Here is a 20,947-nt window from a genome sequence, read left to right as displayed (position 1 = left end):
TGTGTCATCTGTGTTATGTTTCTTTTCCTCTCCCTTCTTGCCTCCTTTTGTATGAATCAAATATTTTATCCAATTTCCCCCTTTCCATTAGTCTGTTAGTTTTATATTCTTGGCCTTTTACACTTGAATATAAATGAATATTTTTATTATTTCTCAGACAATGTTATTACCTTAAAACACTTTAATTCTCTTTACCCCTCTCATGCCTATTACCGAATCAGGAGTTTTAATTCTACATATATTTTAGTTTCCATAAGTCATTATTTCATGTAATTAGTATTTGTTTACATTTACCCACATGTGTGCCTTCTTCCTTGCTCCTCTTTGTTTCTGTGGTTTTCTTTTTTGTTTTTGTAGGGGGAACATTTTCCTTCCGCTGAAGAATTTCCTTTAGTATTTCATTCATTGTGGGTTTTGTTTTGATGAACACTCTCCGGTTTCTGTTGTAGGGACTTGGGGTCTGAAAGTGTATTTATTGTGCCTTGAGCTTTGAAAAATATTTCTCTGGGTATAGAATTCTTGGTTGTAAGCTATTTTTTTTTTCTAGCACTTCAAAAATCGTTCCATTGTTTCCATTAGAAAAGTCACTGTCGGTCTTCTTGTTGTTCCTTTGAAAGTCCTACATCCTCCCCGCTCTGGCTGCTTTCAGAACCTTTTTGTCTTTGGTTTTCTGTAATTTTACTGTGGTAGACCATAGAAGATGCTGTCAGGGCTCCATAAGTTCTCCCTTGGATCCTGTCACCAGGAGGTGATTAGACTGAGATCAAAATAGAGACATATACCAAATGACAAAAGCATTGCAACACTTCTAATGAATAATAAGTTTGAAATAGCACCAATAAAGTTTATTTCCACGTGAACATTACATCCTGTAGTTCCAGAGACATAAAGAGCCAAGTCCAGTTCTTGCATATCATTAATGCTCTGTGTTTCTGTCAGTATTTCAGTAAGTGTTCCAGTGAACGAATGAATGGTTGGATGGAAGAATCAGACCTAACCGAGGATCAAGTTGCAGATAGGTGGGCTTCAGCTTTCAATCTGACAATCATCTGGTTTTCTTGTGCAGGTCCCTGAAACGCTCTGGGGACCATTTTCTTCACTTGTACAGGAGGGCATTGGGGTGGAGCCAGGTGTCTGGAAACAGAGTATCTCTGTGCACAGAGCTCTGCAGTCAGCCGTCTTGGTGGCTTCTCAGCTCGTCTGAGGGCTTCCAGAGAAAAGAGACTCGCCTCACCTGTAAGGTTTTCTCCACGATCTCCTCACGTCTGGGAGTAAGGAGACAGTGCTGGCTGAAAGTGTGAGCCAGGTCAGATCTCCTGTGCCCCCGCAGCTCTCAGTCAGCACCTGTGCCCAGCCAGATCCTCGTGTGTGGCCTTCTTCACCTCCCCACACTCCCCAGGGCCGGTGCCATGCCTGACACATGGCGGGCGCTCAGTGGGGCGTTCAGTGTGTCACATGAAGGAAGGAAATGATGTTACTATGTTGCTTCTGCGACAGCAGGAGCTCCCCGGCCCAATTTTCTCATCAAGTGGGAACTTCTTTCTCTTCTAAAGAGGTAGTTGATACATGGTGGTGGGAAAGAGATTGCTTTGAAAAGAAAGGAGTGAGAACTGCTTCCTGGCTCTTGCTTGCATGTGAGCTGCTAATTTACGGGGAGAGGGAGGAAGGTGCTTGGCTCAGCTGCCCTCCTCTGCTTACACTCCTCCTCATCCCCTGTGCGCCCTGCTTTCCCTCTCTGGATACCAGGCTTCTCGTACTCAGAAGGCTGATGCGTTCCTGCGCTAGACGAAGGCCTGTGTGTTTGGGAGAGGGTTGTGTGCAGGTGTGGCCCTTGTCCGCTCCCCCAGCAGAGCTCTCCCAGGCCCTGGTTGGCAGCCCTCAGCAGCACCAGTTCCTCTTTCAGCTTCTTGCATTTTCCTTGTTCTGGGCCCCTGCCAGCCTGTGAGACCCTGTGTGCCCCATCTGCTCAGCCTACCTGGGGTGAACCGGTGGCTGGCTGTCACTCACTTCTCAAGTAAGAAGTCCTCTCTGTGGCAGCCGTTCCCTACATCCACCCTCCTCAAACTTGTTTTGTTTGTGGCAACGACAGTGTGGTTTTCAATCTCGTGTCTACCCCGTCCACCTGAGTGACCCTTGGTAATCAGTGACGAGGATCGTAACAACACCTACATGTGATTGTCTCTGGCCCCCGGCTTCAAATCTCGACCTCAGGGTCCACTGACTGAGGCATGTTAGGACAGAACTCTGTCTTGGCTTCTGTTTCTCCATCTGCATATAGGGGGCTTACACCACTGCTGGGAATGATAGGTGAGGTGGTACGTGTGACGGGCAGAGCAGGGTGTCAAACTCACGACATGGTGATGGCTGTTATTCTGACAGCCCCTGAGACATGGTACACATTTCACATCTCCTTCCTCCTTTCTTCCTGGCCTAGAGGTGTTTGGTCACAAGTCAGACTGTGATTTCTCTCTTTACTTCAGGAAGCAGGTAAGTGCAAAAGCCATTTCTTCTCATGCTTCCGCGGTTCCCCGCTGAGTTGCCAGCAGGGGCCTCATGGAAAAACCATGACACTCTTTCAGGAACTCTTTCCTAATTTGTTATTTGCTGGACTGAAAATTTCTTTGTTCCCGGGATTGCCCACATTTCACAAAAATTGGCAGATTTACTTCTTCTGTTTTTTTTTTTTTTAAGATTTTATTTATTTATTTGACAGAGAGAGACACAGCGAGAGAGCAAGCACAAGCAGGGGGAGTGGGGGAGGGAGAAGCAGGCTTCCTGCAGAGCAGGGAGCCTGATGTGGGGCTGGATCCCAGGACCCTGGGATCATGACCTGAGCCGAAGGCAGACACTTAATGACTGAGCCACCCAGGCACCCCGCAGATGTACTTCTTTTAAACAAAAAGAGATGTTTCCTTTGGAGACCAGTGACAGCTTTCTGGCGGGGCCAGCATATGAGTCTTCATAGGAAATGAAGGTCCCTCCCAGGGTCGTGGTTGCTGTGTCATGGCTGCTTTCTGCAAAAGGAGGAAATAACACCAAATATGAAAAACAAAAAGTCATTGAGGGATTAACATAGGGTGAAACCCCTTTTGTAAGTCAGTAGATAACACTCTGAAAAACCTTGGTTTATTATAGTGATTGCCAATCCATTTCAGAATTCTGAGAATTAGTGGCAAAGAAATGTCAGAGATTGTGCCTCCTTTGTGTCAGATCATGATGTTTGTGATGTTTGTCATCTCTACCTCCCTCAGATAGTAAGAGAAGCCACACCACCCTTTAAAGACTTTTCTATTTCCCCCTTCCATTAAGCAAAGACTTTTTATTTTAGATTTATACATAGTTTGCTTGACTTTTTTAAAAAAGGGATTTTTAAGATGATTTGTGGAAGCCAGTGGCTGAGGTCTCCCATGGGAGGGAGGGGCAGGGGGTGTGGACTTTGGTTTAACCCTTTCTTAAGTGGCACGACCACCTTCCTTGTGGGGCTGGTTCCTGTTGGAGCTGCTAGTTTATGTCAAGTGTTTCCAGAACCTAAAACCAAAAAGTTCTAAATGATCGCATAACCAAACCACATAGCAGGACATTCCTGTACAAAAGGTACTTGGGGCCAGCCAGCACAACCATGGAGTAGCAAAGGATGGCCAGGGTGTCTCTACCCTGTGTGTGCGTGGGTATGTGTGTGTGTATGTGTCCGTGTGCTTTAGGGAACCGACAATTTATTTTGTGGCCTGGGGAGACACAATTGCGCTGTGGCTTATGGACAAGCTCTGAAGCCTGATCAGTTTGGAATCCAGTCCCCACTCCCCACTTAGGGGCTGTTTGACCTTGGGAAAGAGACAAGCTTCCCTCCTCCCATTCTGTGAGACAGAGATGATGATGCTAGCTGTTACTCCTGGGGCTGTCGTGGGGATTGAACATGATCATGTGTGCACAGGCCTGTGCGATGAGTCAGTACCAACTATATTCATTTCTGTGCTAATGTGACACACCACTTCAGGCTCCGTGACCTAAAGTGATACCCATTTATTTTCTTACATTTGGAGGTCAGAAGGGCGACATGGGTCTTACCAAGTGAAAACCAAGGCGTCGGCAGGGCTGTGCTCCTTTCTGGAGGCTCCAGGAGAGAGTCTGCTTCCTTGCTCTTTTGGGTTGATGACAGAACCCAGTTCCTTGTGGATGTAGGACCCCCTGTTTTCTTGCTGGCTGTAAACTGGGGCCATTCCCAGCTTCCAAAGGCTGCCAGTTTCTTGGCTTTTGACCCCGTCCTCCATCTCAAAGCCCAGCAGTGGTGGGATGAGTCTTCACACCACATCTCTGGCAACTCTTTGGGTCCCTCTTTTGTTTTTAATAGCTTGCGTGACTGTATTGAGTCCAGCTGGATAATTCAGGATAATTTCCCTTATCATCTGATTAGCAACCTTAAATCCTTCTGCATTCCTCAATTTTGTCATATCCAAGGTTCTGGGAACTAGGAGGTGGATACCTTTGGGGGGACCATTATTCTCCTACCACACCATCGTAGTCATCATCTTCACCCAGGGGGTTTAAAGAAGGTAGCTGCCCACAGGACTCAGCATGCAGAGGAGCGCAGATACCCCATGATCAGGGGCTTTCTGAAATCAGGTAGATCGTGTTGGGGCATGCGCTGGGGGTGGGGAAAGCAGGGGTGGGAATCAGGGACAGTAGTCTGGAGCAGAAGTGGGCACTGAGTAAAGCTGGTCTCTCTGGCCTGTGCCCTCTCTGCAGCCCATTCCTTCAGCTTGGCACGTTCTGCATCTCTCACCTTGCTCCCTCCACTCCTGCTGCCCTCCTGACCTCTGTCTTATGAGTCAGGGAGCATGGCTGTTCTTTATGGTGGTTCTGCTTAGGGCCAACCTTGTATTGGGTGCTTTGTCTACATCACTTCACAGCCTGTCTACACTCACATGGGCTGATATGCTTGGCCTAAGATTACACAGTACATTAGTTAAGGTTGCGATGGCTCCAGCAATAAACAGGGATTTACTGGAGGGCTGTGGAGCTCATTTCCAGATTCTTGGGGAAAGCTGAAACAAGCAGGCCACAGAGCCCCGGGGACCACAGGGGCACAGTGACAGCCTTTCTGGCTTGAATGGTGCTGGGAGCAGGCTTGAGGTCCAGTGGGCCCCTGGCGGGGAGCTGTGCCAGTCACTGTGTATTCCAGGAGTGGGACCTGACGGTCATGCGCTTAACATGTATATGTGAAGTTTTTAGACATTTCTGAATCTGGACTCGGGCAGATAAAGCTTGGGCTTATTGCTGTAATCCCCAGTTTGAAACGAAAACAATTCGTACAGTGAAAAAGAGGGTTTGCCACTGGCTGTTGTTATACTGTGAAGGGGGTTGGCCAGATGTTTCTCCCCAAGCTCTGTCAGCTATGGCCAGGGTCATCGAGGCCCTAGCCCCTGGGGGAAGTGGTGTGACTGGGCAGCTGCCCCGGGGATGACCACCCTATAGCTAGTATAGTGGAGGAGCTAAAATTTGAACCCAGGCTTGTTTGTCCCCACCCCCAGCCCAACCTCTCCCGTGATTTCGTTTTCCAGAAGCAAGTCAGTTTGATAGCACATGTCCCCTATTAAGTAAGCTTCTGGTGCTTCCCACTAGGATTTCTATCTTGAAAATGACTGTAGGAAGAGGCATCTGAAGCAGGTGGGGTTCCTGACACTGGGGCTGCGGGCAGGGAGGTCCTGTGCCTCATTGCTCTGGCAGTAGGTGAGCGTTCCGTCCAGGAAAGCCCTGGAGGAGGAGATAAGATCCTGGCTGTGAGGCAGGAGAGGCCACTGGTGGACATGAGCCTGCAGCTGCCCCCAACACAGTGCTGGCACATCTGGGCACCAACTGCATGACTAGATGGAATACAGCAACAAATTTGCCAGGGATGGGATTGTGCAGGCTATTCTGGGCTGAGAAGAGATAGCATTTTTTTGTTTGTTTCTTTACTGTAAAAAGGAGTAAACATAGCCAGAAGTAGGGGCAGTTTAGGAGAGGGCTGTTTGAAGGAGGCTGAAAAAAAATCAGGTGCTAGCTAAATTGACCTGGGTTCAAGAGCCACCTCAGCATATGGAAAACCTTGCCCTGAAGGGAAATGTGGGTGGGGAGCTGGCTTAGTGCCTTCACTTTGGCACCAGCCAAGAGGGTGTTTCTGAATGTTTAGATGCTGAGATGCAAAGAGATGTGGGTCCAGAACTCAGCCCTGAGGTGGCTGAAATGATGCATCCCCAGGCTGGTTCTCATGGCATGGCTTCCACTGCTCAGCCCTGAGCCATTCTGGAAGGATGTGCGGATAGCTTAGCTGGCATCTCTGTGTGTGAAAGTTGACTCATTGGACACACAGACACACATACAGGGACTTGATTAGGAAATATGAGTCATCTAGAGGAGTTTGAGATTGAGTACAGAAGATGGACAAATTTTAAATCGACAAAGCATGCTTATTTCAAAGTGCTACCAATGTTGCACTCTTACTAAGTGTCAGGCTCAGGGCCAGGGGCTCTTGTGCATCAGTGTACTTCACATTCTGCAAAGCCCTGCAAAGGTTTCCCCCTTTGCCAATGAGAAAACCAAGATGTAGAAGGGTGAAGGGTCTTGTTAAAAGTCCTGCAGCTTGTAAGTGGTGGAGCCAAGGCAGAACCTATGTTGAGCACGAGGAAGAGATGACCTTAAGGCACAGCACAAAGGATTTAGGTTTGACATGCGGCTGATTTGGGGAAAATAAAACTCACTGCAAGACTTTGCAGTGGGTCACTGTGGAATCTTCTGGATGCCTTTAGGAAAGGCATAGGATGACGTTTGTAATAACCAAACGGGAGAAGCAACCCAAAGGTCTTTCCACAGATGAATGAATGAACAAAATGTAGTATATACATAGAATGGAATATTATTCAGCCTTAAAAAGGAAAGAAATTCCAACACATGCTGCAATGTGGATGAGTTTTGAGGCAATCAGTAAGCTAGGCAGAAAAAGAGAGATCCTGTATGATTCTGCTATAGAAGCACTACCTAGAGTAGTCAGATTCATAAGGATGAGAAGTAGACCGGTGTTGCCAGGGGCCGAGGGTGGGCACACAGGGAGTGAGTGAGTGATGGGTACGGAGTTTCAGTTGGGACAATGTGAAGAGCTCTCTGGATGGACGGAGGGGATGTTGCACAACAACATGAATGTGCTTAATGCTACGGAATAGAACCTGTAGAAATGGTTAAGATGGTAACTGTTATGTTGTGTATTTTACTACAATTAAAACCAAATAAGATGGTTAAGTGCAAGACTTCCTGAAGATGAGGGCTGGTCTCTAGGACAGGCTGTCATGCCCGCCTTGTGGCTGGTGCTGAGTACTGATCTAACTGTCATGTTTTCTCCTGGGCTGGCCCATGTCCCCTTATGTTCTCTTCATTGTGAGTTATTAATTCGGCGTCTTCTGCTTGGTTCTTAATGTCTCATGTGGTTGAGCACACTCCACCAGGGCTCAGCGGTCTTGGGCCCCTGGGAGTGGTGCTTTCGTGGGCAAGCCTGGGTCTGTGGTTTCTAAGACGTTGACTAGGTTTCATGTTGCAACTCTGGGAAGAAGGACTGGGTGCTTTTTGCATGAAAATGTTGTGGCCTGATTTACACGTGGGGAGGTTTTCAAGAATAATTACACATAAGACTCACTGCTAAATGTATGATCCCAAGAGGAAAACAAAGTGTGATTGTATTTGTGATACAGATGGAAACATAAAAGAGTTTGTGCTGCTATCAAAGTTCCAGAAATTTGGAGGCATAACTTGCGTTGGATCAAAGGGGCCCTTTAAGTCACGAATCACATTTTGCGGGGAGATCCTTGGATAATGTCTCCTTTTAGCCCACCAAAGTTCTTTTTCTCCATCACTATTTTGCAGACATCCTAAAAAGGGTCAAATGCAAGGGTGTGTGCTTTTCTTTGCCTTCTCTCTTCCCTATGGCCAGGTAGAGGTAATAGGTCTTGGTGCAGAGACTAGTGAGGCCGGCATCCTTTCTTATACTCAGTGCCTCTTGTCTTTCTCCTTGTGTAGACTGCCTGTCTACCTCCTCCTGCTGAAAAAAAAGGGGGGGCTTGTTACCCTGCTGTAATATATATACGAAAGTTAAGAGAGTAGATTTCAAGAGTTCTTATCACAAGGGAAAAAAAAAATCTTTCCTTCTTCCTTCCTTCCTTTTCTTTTGTGTGTCTTTTTTTTTTTTTTTTTTTTTTTTTTTGTATTTTGGGGGTAAATATCTAGTAGTGTCATTCCTGGATCGTAGGGTAGTTCTCTTTTGAATTTTGTGAGGAACCTCCATACTGTTTTCCAGAGTGCCTACACCAGTTCCCACTCCCACCAGCAGTGCATGAGGGTTCCTTTTTCTCCACATCCTCGCCCACACCTGTTGTTTCTTGTGTTTTTTGATTTTAGCCATTCTGACAGGTGTGAGGTGATATCTCATTGCAGTTTTGATTTGCATTTCCCTGAGGATGAGTGATGTTGAGCATCTTTTCATGTGTCTGTTGGCCATCTGGATATCTTCTTTGGAGAAATGTCTGTTCATGCCTTCTGCCCATTTTAAACTGGATTATTTGTTTCTTGGGTATTGAGTTATATCAGTTCTTTATATATTTGGATACTAACCAAAACTAACTATAACAAATTATGTAACACTTTTTTTGGATCTAACTCATAATGACCGGAGACTGTCAAATCAGAATGGTTTCTTATATGGGACATAAACTTCATCTCGCTGCAAAGTAAAGCAATCTGCAAACACTGTTCTAAACAAGCAGGAAGCACTTTGAATACTAATAAAATCATCTTAGAAGAAGTTATGTGTGGTGAGATCTGCATCTCTCTCTAGACAACTGTTCATCTAACTCCCCATGACTGTTCATTCTCTATCAACATAATGTAGTCAGGTAACTTATGCTGTGGGTTTTGGAAGATGTCTTTCCAGTAGTATATACCAAGTGTGTGCAGAAAGCTAAGGAGAATGAATGATGAAATCATGGAGCTGTTTATGACACTAGGTCCTAAGGTAGGAAAAAAAGAAGGCTTGTTACTTTTCTCTTGTTAAATTGTTTATAATTCTGGATGCTAATTCTCTGTTATGCATATTGCAAATATTTTGATCTGTTCTGTTGTTTTTAAACTATATTTTTGTGGCCACTGTACATGATTGAGAAATGTATATAGCTAGTCCTTTTCTTTATAACTTTTGCTTTTTATTTCTACTCTACCCTAAGTTTACAAAAATGTTATATTTTTTGTGATGCATTTACGATATTTATTTTATGTTTTTTTTGATTCATTTGGAATTCATTTTTTGGGTAGGGTGTGAGTCAAGTATCTAAACTTAATTTTGTTTCAATAAATTTTACTGATCGTCCCAATAGAATTTAATTTCCCCCAATTTGAGATCCCATCACCTTCATATTCACTTACCGCACAGTGCATTCACTCACACACACAACTAAATTCTAAATTCTTGACTCCTTTTTAAGAGTTTTTTATCTAGCTATTAATCTAGTTTTCAAGAAAAGAATCTTTGCTTCCTTGGGCAAACATTTATCTATGCTTTTGTGTTTATTAATTCTGCATTTCTGTCTTGGCTACTTTGTTTTTTTGTTTTTTGCTTCTTGAGTTGAATGCTTAATGGATCCATTTCATTAAAATTTTTTTCTAATATTTGCATTAAAGACTATAAAACTTTTTCAGAATACCTCTCTGACTACAGTTTATAGGTTTTGATATGCACTGCCTTGTGCTTGTTTTAAAATAGTTCCCAGTTCTGTTTGAGATTTGTTTTTTAATATTTATTTACTTGTATCGTATAAATGCGTTTTTTTTGAACTGATAGATTACTGCCAGAAACATTTGCTTTTCTGAATTATACTCTGATCTTGAAAACCATAGCAAACAGGTAGATGAAGCAAGAGTACATTAAGTCCTACATATATATTTTTATTTTTTAGTGACCATATATCCTGTTGTAGGTGTAAAATTAGAAAATTTATTGTACCTTTACCATACTTGGCCTGCTGCCTCCTAAGTTCTGAGCACACTCTCTCCTCAAAGGTCTCATATTAGATCTCAAGAGATAATTTGAGGATACAGGTTTTAAAATAAATTATGTCTGTTGTTGACAGGTTGGGTGTGAGAGGAAAGATGCACAAAGCACATTTTCCCTCTACCTATAATATATGTTTTTTACTTACTTGAAGACCCCTTTAGAAAAAGTAGCAAAATCAGCAGTCTTATTTAGTCAAAATATTTTTAAATGTACAAAAAAGGGTCATGTAGAAAGCATACTGTAAAAAGATATTGATTTTAAGAGTAAAAGAATATGAAAAGTTTGTTATGTCTCTTACACAGCCAGTTACTCCCATAAAACTTCAGTACTGTGAAGATAAGCAAAGGATACTCATACCCACGTACCCTCTGGCCACAATTCTCAATTAAGAACTAGCATACTGGATGACAAGCAAAACTGTTGCCTAAAAATATTCATATCCAGTCATCTAAGCAAATCCCAAGAGATGGACATTCTACGAGGAGAAAAGAGGTATGTACAGAGAGAGCACTCAGCAGTGGGAGATGTCAAGAGCAGCAGTCTAGGCGGAGAGGGTGAATGATTTGCTGCGTCTGTTTTTCTCAGCTTGTTTTAAAGTTCTCAGATCAATTGGGTTCTTGGCTATGCTTTTGCTATTCATTTATGTTTTATGGAATTGTGTTCAGTGAAGGTGCCCTATGAGATTTCTGCTTTGAGAAACCTGCTGAGATTATCTTTGAAGCCTCGTAGTAGCCAGTTTCTGTGAGGGTTTCCTGTGTTTGAAATGAATGTGTATTTTCTGCTCTGTACAAAGCTCTCTATTAAATCCTTCCTGTTTATTATTTGTTTCTTCTAGATCCTCCCTTTTTGGGGTCAACTTAATCTGTTAGGTTTTGGAAGAGGAGTGTTAATGTATCCATTATGAGGATTTCTTGCCTTTCTATCAGTCTTTGTATCCAGTATTTTGGAATTTGTGGTCAGGTGCATCAAGGTTGATGACTGTTACATAGATTCCACTTTTTATTAATTAAATATATTTTTTCTTTGTCCTCTTTGATGCTTTCATCTTGGAATTCTCTTGTCTGGAAGTGATACTGATTCAGTATCTATTAGTTAGTGTTTGCCTGCTATTTTTTTTGGTCCTTTTTGCATTATTTTGTTTTAGGAAGTATCCCCTAATTTTTAGAATTTCTGCTTTTATAGAAGAACTTAGCCTTGAATTTTCACTGATTACTAATGTGTTTGAATTCATTCCTGCCGTATTATCCTGTGTTTTATCTGTAAAATGCTCCCTGTTGTCCTTTTTAATTAAAAAATAAAAAAAAATCTTTCTTGCCTTTGTTGGATTGTCGTCTTCAATTTTCTTTTTTATTCTAATAGATTGAAAGTAATACATCTCAATTCTTTTTTTTTTAAGATTTTATTTATTTTTGACAGAGAAAGAGAGTGTACAAGCAGGGCAAGCAGCAGGCAGAGGGAGAGGGAGAAGCAGGCTCCCCGCTGAGCAGGGAGCCGGATGTGGGGCTCGATCCCAGGACCCTGGGATCATGACCCGAGCCGAAGGCAGATGCTTAACCGTCTGAGCCATCCAGGCACCCCAATACATCTCAGTTCTATATTTTTCCAGTAATTACCCTTAAAACTTTAATTTGCACATTGACAGTTATTTCTGCCCCCCCCAATCAATGTTGATTTAAGTGCATCTACATTCCTCATCCTCTCTTGTACCATTTGAACAAGATGAGAACCTTAATTTCCTTCCCTGTCATCACTACTGCTCAGTTGGAGATCATCTGGAATGGTCGTCAAGATTATTATTAATTTTGGGGGTGCCTGGGTGGCTCAGTCGGTTTAGTGTCCAACTTTTGATTTTGGCTCAGGTCATGATCTCAGGGTTGTGGGATCAAACCCCAAGTCAGGCCCCATGCTCAGTGGGGCGTCTGCTTGGGATTCTCTCTCTCCTCCTCTCCCTCTGCCCCTCCCCCTGCTTGTGCTCGCTCTCTATAAAATGAATAAATAAATCTTTAAAAAAAGATTACTGTTACTTTTTTCTTATCAGTACCTATATAACTAATTACATATTTTCTTCTTTACTTTTTTTTCCAAGATTTTATTTATTTATTTGAGAGAGAGAGAGAGCACGCACAAGCCAGGGGAAGGGACAGATGGAGAAGGAAAAGCATGCTTCCCGCCGAGCAGGGAGCCTGATGCGGGGCTCGATCCCAGGACCCTGGGATCATGACCTGAGCCGAAGGCAGCCGCTTAACCGACTGAGCCACCCAGGTGCCCCTATTTTATTCTTTTCTTACTACTTTTTTGTTGTTGTTGTTCCTTGTCTCTTGGATTGTACTGTATTTTGCTAAAGGATATCCTCTGGTAATTCTTTCAGAAAAGGGGCCTGAATAATTCAGTAAACTTTCTGTGTTTGTCTCTTAATTAGATGTTGCTGCATTAATGCTACATAGCAATTTACTCATGGTCTTGTGACTTACAGTGACAAACATATATTTTGCTTGCTTGTGGGTCTGTGGATTCGTTGGGGTTTGGCTCCTTCTGGTCAGGCTTGGCTGGGCTTGACTCCAGCCGGGAGTTGGATTTGGATCAGCTCCGTGTATTTTATTATGGGAGAAGCAGCTCCCTGGAGCATACTCTTTTCAGGGCAAATCAGAGGAGCTTGAGAGGCTGGGCTAGACCGTGCAAACACATCCCAAGTTTTTTCTTACCCATCATTGGTCAAAGCAAGTCACATGGCAAAGCCCAAAGCGAGTGGGGTGTGGGGGGGTATACCTTACTTTTTCTGTGCTGGGAGGTACTTCAAGGTACCGGACCCAAGAAAGGGGGTGAAGAACTGGGAACAACAATCCAGTTTACCATAATGTAACTGGAATTATTTTTCCCTCCTCACACTTGAATGATAGTTTGGTTGGGTACAAAATTTTCTGTTCCCCCCCCACCCCTTCCTCTTTAATAAAGCGTATTTATTGTCTCGTATCTAGAAGATTTCACTTGTGCTCTTTTTGGTAGTTTTTACTTAAAATTTTTTAAAATTTCTGTTTGTGAAAGAATGTGTACAAACAATTGCCAGAAAATTAATTACAATTTCTTTTTGGGTCTTCTGCTTCCTCTGAATTCTTTTTCTGGAGAATTCTTCCACTCATGAGTTCAGTGCTTTTTCTTTCTTTCTTTCTTTCTTTTTTAAAGATTTTATTTATTTATTTATTTGAGAGAGAGAGAATGAGAGAGAAAGAGCACATGAGAGGGGGGAGGGTCAGAGGGCAAAGCAGACTCCCCGCCGAGCTGGGAGCCCGATGCGGGACTCTATCCAGGGACTCCAGGATCATGACCTGAGCCGAAGGCAGTCGCTTAACCAACTGAGCCACCCAGGCGCCCTCGGTGCTTTTTCTTGATGATCATTTTCTTTAAATACTTGTCCCTTTGTGGATGTGTTTTCTAGTTTTGTCTTGGAGGTTGCCTGAATGCTGTATCTTCTTTGCTACGATCTAGTGATGGGGGTGTGGTGGGGATAGGCCAGGCTGTGGGGTGAGCAGGCCCACTCTCGATGTGGTCTCTGATCTCATCTCTCAGGGGATCTTGTAAGCTTCTGGTGCTCTGAGCACACCTGCCCCTTCTGGTTATCTAGCACGGTTGGGAATTGTTTTCTCTTATAAAGCATACTTTATTGTTGTCTCTGGAGATCTGGGATGAGACAGAAGGTAGGTGTGCATGCTCTAGCTAGTTTATTCGCAGATACTTTTCTGGGAGTAAGTGTTATAAGGGTGAGAGAGCCTAAGGACCAAAGAGAGAGGGTCAGGAAAGGAAGCGAGATGTGAAAATGCTCTCCACGTGTCTCCCTTCCTGCAGTACAGGCCTGGCTCAGGCTTGGGGGACCATCACTAGGCAGGGGCGCAGGTAAGATCTGCTCTTGCCCTCCTCTTCCTCCTGCCTCCCCTAGTGTCCCACCCCCCCCCACCCCCCCATGCTAAGGCAGGTTGAAGACAGAAGCTGGCCATGGCGCTCTGGGCCTTTCTCTCCTGGTTTTTGCTAGCCATGAGCACCCTCTCTCTGCGTGGTTGGTATTCACATGGTGGGGAGGTACATCTCTGTGCTCTTTGGAGGACCCAGCAGTGCCCCCTCCCCCCGCAGCTGCACACTTCCCCGATGTGGGAGGTCCCCTTGGGCTCAAGCACTTTTCTTTTAATGTATCTTTCATTCCAGAGAGGACTTGGAATTCTTTGCCAGCTGAAAGATGCATTCATTTGCTTGTCAAACATTTGGTGAGTGTTATGTGCCAGGTATTTGGTTGAAAGACTGGGCATACAAAGATATTTTGCAGAGGTCCTATTTTCTCTCTTTCATCTATTAGAGAAAGACCTGCGTGCAAGGTTATAATAATTACAAAAATATATGATATGGTGTCATTTCTGCTTGTTGAGGTGGGGAGGTGGATGGACAGGTTGGGAAAAGTTTTATAGAGGATAGGAGTCTTAACTGAGTCTTGAAAGGTAATGGGTGTTTTCTGAGTGTTGTAAAGGAAGAGCAGAGTGTGGACAGTGAGGCTTTGCGGTAGATGGTGGGTCCGGACCTCCATTCCAGGCAGCGAGGCAGTGAGTCCCCAGGTTCTTCTGACCACGGGACGTGCAGCCTCCTTGGTTTTGGGGCTTCAGAAAAACCCATCTGGTTGGCATGAGAAGGAGGAACTGGATGGAACAGATCAGATGTGGGGACACTTTTAAGAGGCTGTTCAGGGTCCTGAGAGCTGGTCAAGAAAAAAGTGCCCATGAAGGTATTCCTGCTTGGGAACAACCTCTGTGCACACACACACACACATGCACACTCACATGCTGCCAGATACAGAAGCTGTTGGACCACAGTCACTGCTCAAGCCGGTGCCAGGCCACACACACCATGGAAGGACAGAGTCTGTGGGAATGACAGTGCCTCAGAGCCCATTTCCTTAAAAAGTGTCCTTCTCGGAGCCCTGGGGCCAGAGACCGGGATGAGCCCGAGCAGCGTAGTAGGGCCTCAGGATGTAGTCGCCCACCTCATTTGGTGGCAAGATGGGAAAGGAGTCAGATCTGGACAGCTCAGGCTTAGTTAATCAGTATATTTGGAAGGGGCTGCTGACTCATCTAAGGAACACTTTCTTATTATGCATCAGAGGGAGACAAACAGGAGAAGGTGGATGGTTTGTCCAGTCCTGATCTGTGTGCCATTAATGAAGATTTCATAACCTTGGCCAAAGGCCCCTAGGAAATCAGGGTATGTGATTATTTCAGGGACCCATCTTGAGGCCAAACAAGTGAATTTAAAAGTATTTGGAGTTCTGTTATTTTTGTCCTGTTAAGTTATACATGTCCATTTACCAGTTGGGCCTACTTCCAGGGCCTGCGATGTGGCCTTCCAGGTTTCCTTCTCCGTGATGGAAGGCCCCTGGCACAGAGCCTCGTCATTAAAATCCGGGTCCAGGATAGGAGTGTTCTACATGTTGGAAATGGTGTTATCCAGTCCATAGTTAATGCTCATTATAATTGGATTTAATTTCCAACAAAACTCAACTGAAAAGCCCCTCTTGCCTTCAAACAGTTTTCTTGTAGAAGAGCTATAATTAAGGTACCCATGGCATTGTCAGATTTTATTTTGGGTTGAAATGTCTCATGTTTGATTTTGGCACAGAAACGATTTCTTTTGCAGAGTGTTGTAAAATATCCTTTCAGCTGTTTTCTTGAAATAGAAAAGTAGAAAAAAAAATATCTTCACTTTTGTGTACATTACCCAAAAAAGACTTAACTGGGCCTTAGTCATGAGCTTGAAACTGTTAGGTGTTGTACGGGGTGGGGAGTGTTTACCAAACAAATGCAAAAACACTTCATTTATTTAGAGGCCATTATTTTTCTGGCAGCCTGGATCATCTGAAACACAGCCGACAACAGGGATGTAGTAAAACAGCCACTGAGCTGCCAAAATGTTATCAAAACTCCCAAGTACCCAAGCTCTGGCTGGTAACACACAAGTCTGTTAGGTGCTCCTCAGAGTTAATTTACTCTTAATTTAGATACGATAAAAATGATCTTGGCTGCATAATTTCCTTGACCCTCAGCAAATCCTCAGTAAGGACTGGAAGGAGGAGCCTTCCAAAAGTAGGTCCCCTAAAGTCAGAGGAAGAAGTAGCAGGCTAACAGCAAGGCAGGAGGGAGAAGAGCTGCAGAAGTGGGCTTACTGAGCTGGAAGGACAGTATGGCAAGGGATAGAGGGTGGCATCAAGTCGTGGGGAGGGGGGCCTCCAATTCGGGTCCATTTAGTGACTGGGTAATTACGGAGAAAACGTCATCCTGCGATGAAAATAAGGGCCACCTTGGAGCTTTGGATTCAAGGAACGTTCACTTTCTGGGCTCCACTGCTCCTTGATCTTTCTCAAGGGTTCCGCTGAGAAACACGGACAGCCTTGTAGCAGAGGCAACCCATCTGCATGGTCTAAGCACTCAGAAATTCCACGGGGGTCTGCTTCTGTCTGGTTAGCTGTGGAAGTGGAGGCAGCGCCTTTCACAGAGTGGGCATCAGAAATATATGCTAGCTCTTCAGTTCCAGAACAAGATGGCGTATACTCACTCTCCCCTGGTCCTCCCTCTAAATATAACTAGGTGCACTGGGAATACTTCAACAGACAATGATACAAGGACTCTGAGAGTTCGAATGATGCCATAGGTGGGAGGGGAGGCCCTGGCCTCATTCCTGCCAGGCTCTGGTGGAAGTCCTGACCCCACTCTCTGTCAGGACTACCGAAGCAGGGAGGGAATCCAGTCTTCCCAGGTGGCCTCCACTGACGCCTGGTCTCCAGGGGGTGGGAGGGGTGCTGCTCGGTGAAGAAGAGCATCCCGACTCTCTACTCACTCTTCTCTGACACCATGCTAACAGGGCGTTGGGCCGCCTCCTTCTAGCCTAGTGGGGGTAGAAGTCTGAGCTCTCCATTCGATCGTTGGTGTGGGTAGGGGTGGGGCCACCGTTTTTTTCTATGGTATTTGGTTGGAGTCGGGTGGTTATTGTCTAATGGTGTTCTGTCTTATTGGACTGACCTCTTCCTGGTCCTTCGGCTAGACAGAGCAGGCTTTTGTTGGGGTCGCTTTTGTGTGTGTCCATTGGTGTTTCCAGTTCACTGGCTTCTTTAACTCCAAGCGCGGGTGGGGTCCACTCCAAGAACTCATTGTTTTGTTACTCGGGTTCTGAGTTCCCTGGCTAATCTCCTTCTCTCCTCCTTTCAGAGTCTCTCATCCTGTCTCTTAACGTTACACTTAATGTCCAGGTTTTTTGTTGGACTTAGCAGGAAGAACAGGGAAGGGTGTGTGTAATTCATCTTCCTGTGAGCTGAGATTCTGGCATCATGTTTTTAATTATAAGAAACTTATTTTATCTAATGTGTGATAGATTCCAGTGCTGGATTCTTAATTTTATAAATGTGATCAAACTCCAAATACAACAAAAGTACCCGTGATGGGGCTGTGTTCTATATACTATGCACCAATTATACTGATGTTTACAACTGTGACTAGCTTCTGTGAGCATATCTTATAATCTGAACCTTCACCATAGCTTTCTTCTTAGAAATCCATGTGGAGAAATGCTGTAGTCTACCGGGCTTACGTAAGATTAGCATCTGAACATGTTCCTTAACAAAGCTACTATTTCTACACAAATATGTCAGGAAATCTACTCGACATTTCTTGAACACAACCAGCAAATTCACACACTTGAATTAGCAGAGGGAGAAAAAAATCGTTCAGTAAAAATGGTGGGTCTGCCTTACGCAAGAAGGGTGGTAGATGCTGGAAGATGGAAGAGGAGAAGCGGTCCCCAATCCAACAATTCACTGTCAGTGGGAGAGAGAGATGCAAAGAAGCAGTTCCAGTTCAGCGTGACAGGTGCTGGGGCGACCATGGAGAGAGCCGCTCTCTGGCAGGGGAGGATGACGGGGCACAGATGTTAGGAAGGTGTAGTGGAGAGGTGAGAAGCAACATCTGAACTGAGACTGGGGGGGTGACGGTGGGATGGAGGGAGCAGCATATGCAGGGCTCGTGGAAGAGAGTCATTACTGCCGAGGGAGATGAGGACGTGGAGCAGCGTTAGAGGACTTGGCTAGAAGTACCGGCCGGGAGACATGACAGAACAACTGGATGCCCTAGACTGGGTGAAGACTCCTTTTTAAAAAGAATTTTTAAGAAGAAAAGGTGACATGGAACCTAATAATGCTCTTTAGGTTTTGATTTGTAACTTTGCAGTAGTTAAAAATAGGGAAGCAAGATAGAGTTGAAAAAATGGGAAAGCCTGTTATTTATGGGAAAAAATGGAGGTGACATTCTCTAACGGCATTGTTGATCCAAAAAAATACAAGAGCAAAGCGGGGTCTGCACATATGATGGGAAACATCCAGTGGAAGGGGCTTCTGATGTTTGGTGGCCCTGAGGTGTAGAGCCAAACTCCGTGTGGACCATAGTCAGGCCGATTATTTCTTTTCAGTGATGTTTTCACAGAGCAATGTGCAGATACACCGGCTTCCTCCTGATGTAGGAGGTTCCCTGTGAGAACTTCAGTTCCCTGTCACTGGAAGTATGCAAATGTCAGAAACGTTGGCTGGCCACCCACCAAATTGTTTGAAAATTTAGGTAACCAGTGGGTAATTGGATGAGGTGATCTCCTGGGTCCCTTTTTACCTCTGAGAATCTGTGCTTCTCTTTTGAACCTTGAGTAGAGTCTCATGTAGAACAGAGTAGGTTATTGGTAAATATTTGCTGATAGCCCAAGTGGAAATCATGTTGGGATCAAAGCATGAGATACACAAGCCTCTCACTATCTACTCTGAGGGAAATGAAAATTTTACAATTTTTATTTGTGTTTTCTCCATGTATCTTTTTTTAAATTTTATTTTATTATGTTATGTTAATCACCATATATTACATCATTAGTTTTTGGTGTAGTGTTCCATGATTCATTGTTTGTGTATAACACCCAGTGCTCCATTCAATACGTGCCCTCTTTAATACCCATCACCAGGGTAACCCATCCCCCCCCTTTTTTTTAAGCCCTTACCAGAATTTTTAGTCCTTCCACACTTGGTATGATTCCTTTAGAGCTATGCTGGGAACTTGCCATGGGTTTAGCTGGGTGAATTCTTCCACTAAATCTAGATTGGACCACGTGCCTGGCATGCCCCAGAATCAAACTTGGTCCAAGTTGGTATTGTTTTGACTCTGGGCCATTCTGTCCTATTGCAGACTCAGTATTTTCAGTTAGGAGGGAGCTTACCCAGCCATGGGGGACGGAGGAGGTGCGAGGGCTAGGCGGCAGAGGCAGAACACACACTTTGCAGGAAATACTGTGCTTTCCCTCACTGACTGTTTTCTCACACATTCATTTTCCCTCCTTTTCTCCTTTCTTTATCTCCTACCCAGCCCTGCTTATTATTAATAAAGGCAAAAATAAATAATAACCAACATATTGGATATTTGTAGTGTTTGAGACAATGTGATGCACATTCAGTCTCCCTAGACGTAGGGTTTTTTTTTTTAATTATTTCCATTTAATAGATGGTGAAACTGAGGCCCAGAGGGACTGAGGAACTTGCCTGAGCTTACAGAGTAAAGCCTCTGACTCCTGAGCCTGAGTCTTAGAGTCTCACTTGTGAAGGCTCATTTGATCTCTTTTAAAGGTTCAAGGAGAGGTCTCTTTGCTTTTGCCAAATAGTGCCCCTCTCCCTCCTCCCCGCCAAGATGTTTGGGGATGTTAGGAGGCTGTGTCTGTGAAAAATTCTCCATCGCAAGTGAATTTTCACAGGCTGAGCATGCTCATATAACCACCACCAAGATCAAGACACAGAGCATGACCAGCCTGCCTGATGTTCCCACCACACCTCAGAGCGACCTCCACCCTGACCCCCATCCCTGTGGGAGGCTGCATCTGTTCTTGAACTCCTTATAAGTGGGATCAGCGTGTCCTCTTTTATGTCTGGTTACTTCGGCTCAGTGTCTGTAAGATCCATCCAGCAGTGTGCTGGTAAGCTGGCTCTCAAAAAAAGAAGAAGAAAAAAAAAGGCTCTGTTTGGAGTGTTTGCCAATTTCAATGGTATAAACACTCCCACCATGGCTGATTTCAAGCCATGATTTAAGAATCAGCTTGGAAAATTCCAAAATATTTCATAATCAGCTCTTAGGAGCTGGTACGAGCCAGCCACACCATGCCATGGGATTCATTCATGTTGTGATGTGTAGTTGTGTATCGTTTGTACTCGTTTAGCATTCTTTGTGTGAACATATGTGGATTCTTTTGATTGTAACCTTTTGGCTAAAGTCACCAGTTTTCAGAAAGAGCCTCTTTGGGGGATTCCATTTACATTGCTGCCAGAGGGCAGAGGCATGAGCTCTGGAGCCAGAAACCAGCAATTAGAGCCCCATCTGTACCGGTACCTCTCCTGTCCCATGTTCTCAGCCTCAGGTCTGCGGACAGGAAGCACCAGGCCTGCCTCACAGGCTCTGAGCACACTTGGTACTCAGTAGGTGCTCAATAAATGTTTCCTCCATCCCTTTACTTCTCTTGTTCATCCCAGGGAGGGTGACTGTACTTTGGGTGAAATCTTGTGGAGAAGGAGGGATCTGTGTTCCTGCATGGATCTCTGGGGTTTTTGCCCTGGTGCCCAGAGCACCTGCAGGATTCCTCAGCTTTATTTCCATTTGGTCTCTCTGAAGAAGAAGAGGAAAAAGAGAAGGGAAGGAACGTAGGAAGGGTGAAGGATAGAGGAGGGAAGGCAGGCAGGCAGGAAGGAAGGCAGGCAGGATGGAAGGAAGGCAGGCAGGAAGGAAAGCAGGCAGGAAGGAAGGCAGGCCTGTTAGTTTTGTCTGTGTGGGTCTGGCCTGG

General features: G+C 44.7%; 2 long non-coding RNA genes across 3 annotated transcripts in view; one reads left to right on the top strand and one right to left on the bottom strand.

The window, feature by feature from the left end:
- Nucleotides 1–20,947, top strand: part of LOC141373580 (uncharacterized) — a 48,660-nt gene that overhangs the window by 14,326 nt on the left and 13,387 nt on the right. Inside the window, exons 1-3 of one of the 2 annotated variants that reach the window (XR_012379731.1) lie at nucleotides 8,693–9,034; nucleotides 10,372–10,561; nucleotides 12,156–12,331. This is a non-coding gene — a long non-coding RNA (uncharacterized lncRNA). Of the gene's footprint in view, nucleotides 1–8,692; nucleotides 9,035–10,371; nucleotides 10,562–12,155; nucleotides 12,332–20,947 lie in introns of those variants that run through there. The other variant, XR_012379730.1, reaches the window with a different exon arrangement.
- LOC141373581 (uncharacterized) lies at nucleotides 7,982–17,203 on the bottom strand. The gene is made up of 3 exons (XR_012379732.1): nucleotides 17,119–17,203; nucleotides 14,631–14,804; nucleotides 7,982–8,065 (listed from the first exon to the last, which is right to left on the bottom strand). It is a non-coding gene; the product is annotated as an uncharacterized lncRNA (long non-coding RNA).

This window comes from Callorhinus ursinus, unplaced genomic scaffold (assembly GCF_003265705.2).
Source record: "Callorhinus ursinus isolate GAN/ISIS: 27379988/994484 unplaced genomic scaffold, GSC_fseal_2.0 scaffold10, whole genome shotgun sequence".
Lineage (NCBI taxonomy): Eukaryota > Metazoa > Chordata > Mammalia > Carnivora > Otariidae > Callorhinus > Callorhinus ursinus.
Note: the sequence above shows the minus strand (reverse complement) of the source record. Positions and strands in the feature narration are given on the sequence as shown.